The 12907-nt window shown below is 37.8% G+C and overlaps 1 protein-coding gene across 1 annotated transcript in view; it reads right to left on the bottom strand.

Annotated features, from left to right (window-relative positions):
- AGBL1 (AGBL carboxypeptidase 1) overlaps positions 1–12907 on the bottom strand; it is an 803597-nt gene that overhangs the window by 532512 nt on the left and 258178 nt on the right.

Here is a 12907-nt window from a genome sequence, read left to right as displayed (position 1 = left end):
GAAACTCCAGCTTTACCTCAGTGACTGAGAGTAGCCTCTATCCTGCTCTCCTTGGCTCCAGTCTCGGCAGCCTATCCAAATTGTTTACCTGGAGAAGCACTCTTGATGATTTTCTTTTTTGTACATCTTTATCCAATCCAACAGCAAAATCTGTTGCTCTGCCTTCAAAACGGATCCAAAACACAGCCACCTCCCTACCTCCACTGTTCTGTTCAAAGTCACCACTATTTCCTTCCAGACCAAGGCAATAGATTCTCCAGTGGGGCCCTCCTTCACCTTTATCCCTTCGAAGCCAAAGTGATTCTTTTAATGTATAAATCAGACCACATCATTCAACTCTCCTATGGTGCCACATCACTCAAAGGAAAAGCCAGAATTCTTACAACTACTACAGGGACCTGCAGGAACTGGCCTGCATCACCTCTTAGACCTTGCCTCTGACTCATCACCTTGTTCACTTCACTCAGCCACACTGGCCATCCTGATTAGAACCCACCAAGCACACTCCTGTCTCGGGGCTTTAAAACATGTTTTTTTTCTAAGGCTCTTTTCACTTGCTATTTCCTCTGCCGGGAATGGGTCTGCAAGCCTCCAGCTGGCATCTTCTTAAGGAGACTTCACAGACCACCTCTTAACAATATACAGCCCATGTCCACCTGGCACATCCCATGCCCCACTCTGCTTTTCTTTCCTCCATGTCCCTTAGAACCATCTGACACATCATTTATCCCAGGCTACATATTGATCATCTGTGTCCCCTCTTTAAAATGTAAGTTCTCAGAGGGCAGGACCTTATCTGTTTTGCTTCCTAATCCCAGCTCTGTCTCTACTGCCTAGAAGAGTGTCTGGCACATACCAAACACTTGTAAACATTAGCTAAATAAACAAATAAGTTAAAATAATACCTTACATATGTCTTTCTCCTTCCTTCCTTCCTTCTTTCCTTCCTTCCTACCTTCATTCTTTCCTTCCTTCCTTTCTCCCTTTCTTCCTTCCTTCCTTCTTTTCTTCTGTACCTTTTTTCTTTCCCTTCTTAAATAAATGTGCAAATGCCTACTGGTCATGCAAGGCAGAACACTGGATTCTTGCAAAATATGGGTGAATAGGTCAGTTTTCTGCAAATATCCAGGCATGTAAACAAAATATCACATGAGAAGCAGATGGCAACTCAGTTTACAAAAGTAAACCAGTGTAAATCTGTGCAAGTTTCTATAAAAATGAGCAGAGGAAAGGAACAGAGAGACATCAGGAACACAAAAGCTCCCAAGATTTCTAAATTGATTATTTTGCATGTCCACGTAATGCTTTACTCTTGAGAGTGATGATAATTCTTGTCTCCTTTCCCTGACAGCCAGAGTCCTCAGGAATGCCTCCTAACATCCTAGAAATAGAGGGTACATGACTCCCCACCCCCAGACAATTTCTCTGTGCTAGAAGACTATGGAGAGGTAGGTGGCAGAGTAATTCTTACTTAGGTCATGAGTTTTCACAAATCATGTGTCACAATAGGAGCTTTTCTCGGGCCCCTCTTTCATCTGACTCTCTCTGAAGGCAGAGGCCAGTCTGATGTTTGCTTTCAAACCCCTGCTTTCAGAACTATGAAAAGTTCCCATTAAGTCTCTGCCCCTTGGGGTGTAAGGGGCTAGGTTTTCACCCATCTGCAAGGACAGCCTTGACTGCTGTTCCCATCTTGGTATAAATCATGGATCAGAGCTGGAGCATGTCCAGCCAATCCAGCAGTCCTGTACTAACTAAACACCCCTAACTTCTCTTCATGCGGAAGCCTGACTGCTGGGTAATAAAAGCACAGTCAAATGCCAACTCACACGCAAGAGTTGTTATTCCAGGCAAGTACCTTGTTCCAGTCAGCCCAAGAAGTGGGAAACATTATTCATTTAGCTCTAAATGCAATTTATTTTCTGAACTTGTTTCAGTTTGATTCTCTCGCATTTTATTCTCCATAATAAGTTTAGATTCTGTTCTACTTAAGTCCATGAAACCTCAGGGGTGTCTCTTGCAAGTTACAGAGAGTGATGATTAGCAACTCAAAAATAGAAGCATGTTTGAGACGTCCAGAAACAGAACCCAACTCCACAAGGCAAAATGCAGCTCTGAGGAAAGAGCCTGGAGCGGATGGAGAAAGAGACAGAGCAAAAGGAGTGAGAGATCACCAAGGCACTGCTACTCTGTACAAACTAACTCCACTGACCCCAAAGCTTCAGTTGGCCCTAACATGTGGGGCCCTCGGAAGCAGCAAGCGGAGACTGGTTTTTTACCTCTTCCTTGGCTCCTCGGTTTCTCCACCCTTTCTCCTCCCTGTATAGCGAGCTGACCTCATACTTTTCCACTTCTCTGTGTCAACACTTTCACAACACAGGCACACTGGGCTCTGTGCTGAGAAATAACAATACTGTGCAAAATGAGTTGATGGTTGACGGTTGAGGCTTGTTAAAACAAAACCAGAAAATATCCCATGTATGTTCTTAATCAGAGAAGTTAGGTAACTTAGCTAAATTTTCACAGCAACAGACCTGGAATAGGGTCTCCTGAATCTAAGTCCTGTGGAGATCCTCTTTTTAATACCCTTGTAGCTGTCTCTCTCTTTTATTTCTTACATTTTTCTTCTCTCTCTCTCTCTCACCCCTTTCCTCTATAGTTTTCTCTAAATTTCTCATAATATTATTTTATTTTGCTTTTGAATTTTAAAAAACAATTATCAAGCACTATATTATTTTATGTATTTTTTTCTTCAGTTGCTTTTAAGTATTTCCCTTGCTATTTGGTGTTCTGCAATTTCACTTTAGTGGATCCAAAGTTTAGTGGATCCAAAGTTATTATTATCCTCAATTTAAAGATTCCTCTCTTCAATAATTCTGGAAGATTACCAGCCAATATGTTTAGAACATTGGCTCATCCAACTCTCTGTTTGTTTTCTGAAATTTCTTAGACCTTCTCATTTTTATCTTCCATGTCTCTCAGGCTTTCTTTTGTGGTGTCCACTTTTCTCTAAGTCATGTATCCTAGGTTATGTCCTCAAGTATGTTTTCAATTTTCTTAAATTCATCAACTGTGTCTAAAACTGCAGCTTAGCTTGCCTATTGTGGTTTTCATTTCAATAGATATGTTTTCTTTTGAATTTCTAAAAGATGTATTTGCTTTTTTTTCTTAAATATGCCTGTTGGTTTTTATAGTTTCCTATTCTATTTTCATGGTTTTGATTCTTTCTTTCATTTTTGGTCATTTTAAAGCTCCATAATTTGAAGCATCTTTCAGATTGTTCTATCATCTCAAATTTTTTGTGTGTTAACAGTCCTGATTATTGGAATTTTGGTTTCCTTCATGGTACATCATTTCCTTGTGTAGGGTATACATGTTAGCAGCAGCAGAAGTCCAGTGTTCCCGGGTTATGAAAGCATTTCTAAAGAGTGCTTCTGGGACTTCCCTGGTGCTGCAGTGGTTAAGAATCTGCCTGCCAATGCAGGGGACATGGGTTTGGTCCTTGGTGCGGGAGGATCCCACATGCCATGGAGCAACAAAGCCCGTGTGCCACAACTACTGAGTCTGCACACCACAACTACTGAAGCCCGCATGCCCTAGAGCCCATGCTCTGCAACAAGAGAGGCCACTGCAATGAGAAACCCGCACACCACAACGAAGAGTATCCCCCACTTTCCACTACTAGAGAAAGCCCTCCCATGGCAACGAAGACCCAACACAGCCAAAAGAAAGAATTCAAAAAAAAAAAAAAAACAAAACAGTGTTTCTGCATTGCTTTCTTCCGGGTAGAAAATGAGTTTCACCAGGACCTGTCTTTAAATTAATTTATTTACTTCCTTCATACCTAGCTGGTATTGTACACTTGCAGCAGAAGTCTGGGGCTTCAGTGTGTCTCAGGAGACTATTTTCTTCCCCACTAAGCTCTAAGAGAGAGAATCTTCCTTTTTGCTTCTCTAAGCTAGACAGCTGGTCCTTTTATTTGTGCTGTGAGTGAGGGAAACATCCCTACCAGCCTCACATCCTATTTATATACCAGCCTCTACACTTGCCTTTACTGCACACAAACACAGGGTGCATCGCCCATCTCTACAGATCTCCACTTATAAATCCAGTTCTGTTCTTACATCCATACATCTCTCACAAGCTGACTCCCAGACAGTCAAACAGGCCAACTATTTCTTCTTTATTTCTGTCACATGCTTGGATGTGTTTTCCTTTTAAATTATGACTTTTTAAAAATTGTATTTCAAAACAATGTCAGACTTATAGAAAAGTTGCAAAAATAGTTCAAAAGATTCCTGGGTACTGTTCACTTAGATTCCTCTAATTCTTAATATTTTACCACACTTGTTTTATTACTCTCTATATACATATGATTATTAAATTGTGATATTTTGATACCATTGTTTTAGTTCTTGTTCTGGTGGAGAACCACAATAAGCATTAACTTGGTCTCCCATATTTAGGGCTAGAAGTTCTACGGGTAAGGGTTGGAGGGAGAAAATGAAGAGTACAAATATCCACAAGCCAGGAGCTCAGCTCAGTGCTTCAAATACTTGGTCTACAGAATAATAAAACATCGTGTATTATGAGCCTCAATTTTACGAAAGAAAAAAAATGAGGTTAAAAGTAAACACTTGTTCAAGTTCACATAGCTATAAAGTACATGTAAGTATGAAGCCAGGATTCTAACCAGATCCCTCTTTCTTTGGGATTACCTGAATTCTCAGGGAGCCAAATCACAACACACCCCATCTGAAGCACGCCGCATCTGACAGTTGCCAAGACTCCTCCTATCATATGACCAGAGTGTACATAAATTAGAATAGGTGTGCTTTTTCCATCAGCAAGTAATTAGGCAAGTCACACCTGCCTGAGGTTCGTTTGTAGATACATTATTCTGGCTCCTTTCTGAATTTTATACCTGTCTCTTTGGCAATTAACAGACTCAGCTGAATTTTCTATGACTCACCTCAAAATGCCATATGTTCAATAAAGGTACTGGTATAGAAAAAGCAGTTGACAAGTCTAGGAAAACATAAGCAAACACTAAGTATACAAACATTTCTACTGAGTGCATATGCCTAAGATTATCTTCTCTTATGGGGATTCCATCACTTCTCAGAATAAATAAGCAAAACCAAACTAATTTCCAGCGACATTTGCATTCAGACCAGAATTTCTGCATCCGAAGAGTAAAATTTATCATCAGAGAATGAGTCAGAGGTGTTGTAAACTTCAGCTTCCTGAGTAAAGTACAACACATCTAGCTATCACATATTAAGGGCAAATTTAGTGTTTGGAATGTCACAAATTTGTTAGATAAGAACTCAGTGGGTTCTAGCTCCATGAAACAAAAAGTTTATGACCTAAGTCTCCATTTATCCCCCCGTCTTTCCACTTCCTTGTCCTACCACCCTCAACGTTAGGTCAGTCCATCCACTGACTTTCTCAACTCCAAGAGACCTGCTGAGTACTGCTGGGGAGAAGTACACGTCCACATAAACTGAAGCCCCAGAAACCCGTGATCTCCCTTATCACTGGTCTTTAAGCCCCTCTCTGTCATCCATCTCTCTATCATTGGTCAGTTTTTTCTCCCATTCCCTTGAATGACCATTTCTACTTTGACCAATCTCCTCAAATTATTCTCTCATCTTACAAGCCATCAGTGGATGACCTCATATGACTCCACACAGACTATCAGGGCTATGGGGAGTGACCTCCTTCAACTTCTTACTTCCCATATCCATAAACTTATCTTCATTTGCTCCTAAAACCCACCTTCTTCCCTTCAGTCTAAAGGCAGAGGTTCCTTTCCAATCGTTCATGATTAATCTATCCTAATCCATTTCTAGCTTCTCTGGAATATTTCATTCCCAGTTTAGGCTGTGCTTTAAATCTTGTTTATCTCAAAACTGGCTGCTTCTCCACCCAAAAGTGTTTTAGAAGTTTCTCAAATACTTCCTCCTTTAAATGAAACAAGCACACACAAAAAAAGAAAAATCAAAAACAAAAAGTCAGTGTATACCACTCCTCTCTATTGCCTTAATGGCCTCTTTCCTTTAACAATCAAGTTTCTCAAAAGAAGACGACTCCCATTTTCTTCTTTCTCACTGGCCAAACTTCCCTAGCCAAGGAAACAAATCTTTTCTTCTCTTGCATCTTCAACTTTAACTTGGCTTCACTGCAATATTTGATAACTTTATTTGTGTTGCAGAGTAAACCAAAAACCATTCTCTATATCCCTCTCCCTTCTATTTGGAAGAAAATACAAAACTAAAAATAAATTTCACAGAACTTTTTTTCACTAGCCCCAGATGTCTAAGCTAGAGACACTCATAGATGGTGTAACCCAATAATTCTGTGTTTCTTGCTTCACAAGGAGACAGGAAATTATCTTCTCAATAGAAGGGGTTTCCATTGTTCATATAAGACTGAACTGTGTTGCTCTGACCAAAAGAAAAAAGAAAAAAAAAAGAAAAACTGCTCACCTTGACAAAGTGTGCTAGCTTCCTACGTAATAGTGAGGAAATCAACTATAGCACTTGCTGGTGGAGAGAATGAATGAAAATTGGAGCATCAAGCTGCTTTCACCCGTGAGACCGCACTTTTCTCATTTGGATTTCAGAAAAACTCTCTAGCACCTATCCGAAGCCTATGTGATTAAGTTTGAAAGATACAGGAGTTCAGGGAGCAAAACTTCCTGCTCAGGTAGGAAGGCCTGGAATTTTCTCAAGGAGAAAGTGGGATACTACCTTCAGGGGCTTGAGTGTAAAAGATTCAGGAGAAAAATGGAAGAAAGTAAGAAGTGATAACTGAAGAAAGAAAGTATTCATGTGAGGCACCATCCTTTCAAAGACATACATCTACATCAGGTGCTTCCCATCTGGATTGGATGCAGGAGAGCAACTAAACCAGATGAAACAGTAATATCTCCTCCCTTCCCCCAATACACACCTTGTAACTCTGTGAGATCTATATAATCTATTAGAAAAATATCATCCTACATTTCCACTATAATCCAGTGTTTTGCCTGGTGAAATGAACCAGGAGGTACTAAGAAAAAGGACATTAACTCATCTGTGTTCATCTTGCTAAGAGGTTGGGAGATGGCTGTTTGGCAAAGATTGGACTGTGGGACTGGCCAACTCAGTAACAAAGCAATGCCAGGCTGGCAACAACATGTGTCCATCTCTCATACAAGCTCTGGCTGCTGTCACAAGCTCCAAACAGATCTGCAAGTCCACTAAATGTTATCCTCTTCCCACATACTCTCAGGACCTCAAAGGTTATACCTAATAGGTTTAACACCTAATAGTAATTCATTTGCCTTCCCCCAAATACATGTTACTCTTGCTGAATTTAGAGGCTTAAAAAATAGCACCACCATCATCTACCCATGAATGTCATTTGCAATCTCTCCTCTTTCCCTACCCAAACATTTCTTCTTCTCTGTTCCCATTTATACTCATTAGCTTCTATTCACACTCTCACAAAAATCACCGAGTGATCTCCCTACCTCTCTCTCTGGTGAGCTAACCCTCCAACCTATCCTGTCCACAAGTGGCAGAATGGCATTTCTAAAATCCTAGCTGTCAATAACTTTTTTTATTCAAAACCCTTCAAAGGCTCCACACTAATACTTCTTATCCTGGTCTATTGTGTCCCCCAAGATCTGTCACCTGCCTACTTGTCCAATGTCATTTACTGCTACTCCCCCTCTTCCCCCCTTTATTGCAGTCACCCTGGCTTCCTGTTCATTCCTGGAACACACTAAGCTCATTCCTGCTACATGGCTTCTCACAGGCTCTTCTCTCTGCCTGTAACCCTCTAACCCTTTCCCCAAACTCCATCCCGCCTCATCCCGTGTTCTCAAATGGAAAATTCTTGTTAGGGCGTTGGCTTAAATGTTGTCTCTTCAAAGAGGCCATCCTTATCTAAATTATACACTACCACAACCACCCCACCTTATTTTTTATCTCTGCAACCTACTTATTTTCCTTATGGCTATTATCACATTATGTGACTATCTCTTGTTTGTTTCCTGGTTTATTGACTGTCTCCCCTTAGTCTGAAAGCTCCAAAGGTCAGAGGACACATCTATACACTTAACACCTGATATAGTCCCTGGCACCTAGCAGATGCCTGATATAAATTGGTTGAATAAATGATGAATGAATTAATGAATGAATGCAAGCTATGAGATGTTCACAGCAGCCTCACACAAGTGGACCTTTACTATGATGATCTCTCATCTTAGACACAGCCCTTTGTCCACTTTAGCATCCTGAGAACACCCACACTGCATCCATGCCTTAGCACTAGCATCATTAGCTCCTTCAAATATCATCTGACTTCCTCCCTTCCCTCCCAGATATAGTTTTCAACTCCCTCCTTTATACCTTACCTCAAATTTGTATCAGCTTCTATCATAGTACCTGTAACACTTAAATGTACTATTTGTGTGTTCCTCTTAAGAAAACTCATTAATTTCTTAAGGACAGGGACTATGTTTTAATCATCATTGTAAACTTGATACCTAGCAGAGTGCCTGACACTAAACAGAATGAGACATGCTATGATTCTATTTTTTTAAACATATGAAACATCCCACCATAGAAATTATCAGAGGATCTTCTCTGTGCATATCACCATCTATTACCTGGAGCGTTAAGATGTACAATAGTGCAACATACAGGCTAATGCCTAGTAAATTACATCCTTTCCAAAAAGCAAGACATATCAGATTGGGCAGAAAAAAGGAGAAACACCATGAAGAGAGGTCAGTAGTAAGTTCATTAAGTTTGCAAAATACTGTGCAAAACTGAGCACCTATGGTCCATGATCCTAGTCAAGTAAAAGAAATAATTTCAGGGGTCACACTGACAGTGTTGAACACAGAGACTGCTCAGCAAGGTGGAGTCAGAGGCATTAGCCTTTTAGAGATTAATTCTATGCCTGGATAAGGAGTATCACTATTAAACCCAGAGACCAAACACATTTAGCACAAAGATCCAAGCAGGATTTTGCACTCACAGTTCTTTAACTTCTGATGCCCTTGCCTCTAGTCACATTACCTTTAGCATCATCTGCCAATCAAATGATTCTCTTTCTTGACAGTGGGTGGTGCTTTATCATATAGTTCTTTAACATAACTGTAGTCAATACCAAGGTTCATACACCTCCTTACAATGAAGTGAGTTGATCTGATTTCTTTTTCCAAGCATGAAATCTACTTTATATGTTTTACATCACTTACTAATGTTATTCAGTGTTACCTAACTATGGAAAACCCAAATACTTTGTTGTTTCTAAAGCTATTTGGTACATATTACTTTCTTGAGCCCCACAGCCACCTGAGAATAATATACAACAAATATTTGTTAAATATACTTCTATTTCTGGCAACATGATAAACGGGATGCATATTTTCATTCAACTTCCCCACAGAAGCAACTGAAATGGTGGATTCGAAAGAAAAAAAATGGTGGCTAAAAATACAAAGCATCACCATGCTGGCCGAAGAAAAGATATGTGCTATGCTCCAAAGCAAAGTAAAACCAGAAAACCTTGAGAATAAGTAAAGCCATCTTTGAACATTTCCTGCCAACCCCTAAAGAACTTGAGTTTCTGCTTTGAAAACTGCATAGAACCCAGGAGACAGAAGAAGCCTAAGGTCTGGCCAACACAGGGAATTTAATAGGACACCACTGTAAAAATGTGGTACTCTAAAGGGCTATACACATAGTATAAAATTGAACCAGAAACAGCACTTCTCTCGTGGTCCGGTGGTTGAGACTCCGCTTTCTAATGCAGGGGATGTGAGTTCTAGCCCTGGTCAGGGAACTAAGATTCCACATGCCACGGGGCAAGTAAGCCTGCACACCACAACTAGAGAGAAGCCTGCACACTGCAACGAAAAATCCTGCATGCCACAACTAAAGACCTGATGCAGCTTAATTAATTAATTAATTTTTAAAAAATTGAACCAGAAACAAAGTCCTTTTCCAAAGGAGACAGCAAGAAAAATATCTGATTTGACTCTGATGCTACTCTGGGAAAGTGTCCATGTATAGCTGGTGTTCAAATTTATACTACCTATCTAGTTTGAAAGCCATTAAGCCCAGGATTTAACTTAAAGTGGATCCATGTTGAGAGTGCTGCTGGGTGACTAACAGAAGAAATTCTCTCAGGAGGAAACTCAACCCAAATTACAAAGTGCTCCCCCAGCTGCAGTTCTAAGTAAAAGGCCATCTTACAGTCAATATTTATAAAGCATACTAGAAATGAGATACTATAGATGAAAACCAACAGAAGCAACTGACTTTAAAAAAAAATAGATTCCCAATACATACACTAATCAAAATAGATATCAAACAAATATGAACCTGAAAACTTAAAGTATATATATTAATATCAAACAAAATTCTCTTTAAGGAACTTGAGATAAAAAAGATCACTACATAATAAGCAATGCTTCAATTAATTAGTAAAATGCAATATAATTCTAAATTTATATGCAACTAACAACATAGCCTCAAAATAGGTAAAGCAAAATTTTTTTTAACTAAACAAGGAAAAATTAACAACTCTATCACTATAACTGGAAATCTTAACACAATTCTCTCAAATATTGACAGGTCAAGCAGTCAAAACAGGAGTTATTAAAGATATAGGAGATTCGAACAAAACAAAAAAAACATGTTCAATCTAAAGCATATATAAAGAATCACACACCTACTAGTTGAAGAAAACACATTCCTTTTGTATAGATATTTACAAAATTTAACTATACACCAGGCCATAAAAGATAGCCCCAACAATTATCAAATGATGAATAACAAGCAGATGGCATTATCTGTTCATAATAATGTTAATTTAATATCAATATCAAATAGATAACTAGAAAAACTCCATATGTTTGAAAAAAATTTTAAACTACTAAGCAATTGATGAGTCAAAAATGAATCATAATAGACTTTAGAAAAATTTTAGTACTGAGAGAAAATGAAAATATGACATAGAAATGCCAGTGGTATAGAGCTAAAGTGGTATTTAAAGAGAAATGGGTTGCTTTAAATGCTTATATCAAAAAAGAATGAGGTATAAAAAATTTTAACAATGAAAATAAAGAAAACTACACAAGCTGAAAATTTTACAGATTAATAATTGAACATATAATCACAGTTATGCCAGCAATTTTTAAAACTTAGATTAAATAGACACATTACAAGAATTAAAAAAAAAGATTAAAAGGTTACCAAAGTCATCTCAAAAAGTAATAGGGAAACCAAAATCACTACTGAATCAATAAAGGAGTTGAATCAATAGGTTGAAAACTTCTTGCAAGAAAGCACCAGACCCAGAGAAATGTAGAGGAAAATTCTCCCAAACATTTAAGAAAGAGTTCATTCTAATGTTATACAAACTCTTCCAGAGACTAGGCGGAAAAAACAACAAATAAAAAACCAAACAAACAAAATGGAATATGTCCTCATCTCATTTTAAGGAATAAGCACAGCCTTCATACCAAAAGCAAAGACAGCAAAAGAGAGGAAAATTACAAGTCTGTAGCACCATGGACATACATGCAAATCCTAAATAAAATAAGAGCAAATTTAAACAAGCAATGTATAAAAAGGTAATATGTTATGACAAATAGGTTTATCTTAGGACTGCAAGTTTAGTTTAATATTAGAAAATCAATTAATGTAATGTATCTCAATACCAGATTAAAAGGGAAAAATTTTCTGATAATCATAATAGAGGTGGAAAGAAACATCTAATACAATTCAACATCCATTCATATTAAAAATCTTTCAGCAAATGGGGAATAAAAAGGTACTTCCTTAACCTCATAAATGAAATACATTCAAACATGAGCATGCGCACACACACATACACACACACACACACACACACACACACCCTTCAGTTAATGTCATACTTAATGGTAAAATGCTGAAAGCATTTCTTTTAAGATCAAGAACAATACAAAGATATTCACTATCACCATTTATACTAACATTGCTCTGAAAGTTCAAGCCAATGTATTAAAAGCAGGAGAAAATAAATAAAAGGTACAACACTTAGAAATGACGGGAAAAAATCCTATCATTTACAAATGATATGATTATCCATAAAGAAAACCCTAGATAATGTGCAGAAAAATTATTAAAATTTTAAAAGTATTCCATTTTATAAATACAAAAATGATATATAAAAGTTAATCTCATCTCTCTTTACCAGTAGCAATCATTTTTAAAAGGAATTTTTAAAGAATATATCATTTACAATAGCCCAAAGTATATAAATAGTCAAGAATAAAGTTATGATGTATAAGCAAGCTCTTTATACAAAAAACATAAATTTTATGAAAATTACTGAAGAACCTTACCTAAATGGAGAAATACACATGCTCTTGGAGACTTCTTGGATAGGAGCATTTCCTATCATTTTTTATATCATTTTTCCCTGATATGAGTGTAATTTGATAAAATTCCAACAAAAATCCCAGTAAGTGCTTTTATATTTTTGTTTTGCAATTAGGCAATCTGATACTAAAATTTATTTAGACATGAAAAAGGCCCAGGATAGTTAAAATATTCTTGAAGAAGAAAAACTAAGTGCAGGACTTCCCTATTAGATATCAAGATTTATTTAAAGTACTATTCCATATAGAATGTGGGAGAAAGACAAACCAATAACAAAATGGAGGAAAAAAATGAACAAGACACTTCACAAAAGAGGAAATCCAAAGGGCATAAGGAACATTTGAAAACATGTTTCATCTTGTTTATAATCAAAGAAATACCAATTAAAACTACAATGAGATATCATCACATACTCATCAGATTGGCAAAAATCAGAAAGTTTGACAACTCCAAGTATTAGCCAGGATGTGTAGCAA

The sequence above is a fragment of the Balaenoptera borealis genome (assembly GCF_965194805.1).
Source record: "Balaenoptera borealis genome assembly, chromosome: 3".
In the NCBI taxonomy this organism is placed as follows: domain Eukaryota; kingdom Metazoa; phylum Chordata; class Mammalia; order Artiodactyla; family Balaenopteridae; genus Balaenoptera; species Balaenoptera borealis.
This window is presented reverse-complemented; position numbering and strand designations above follow the sequence as displayed.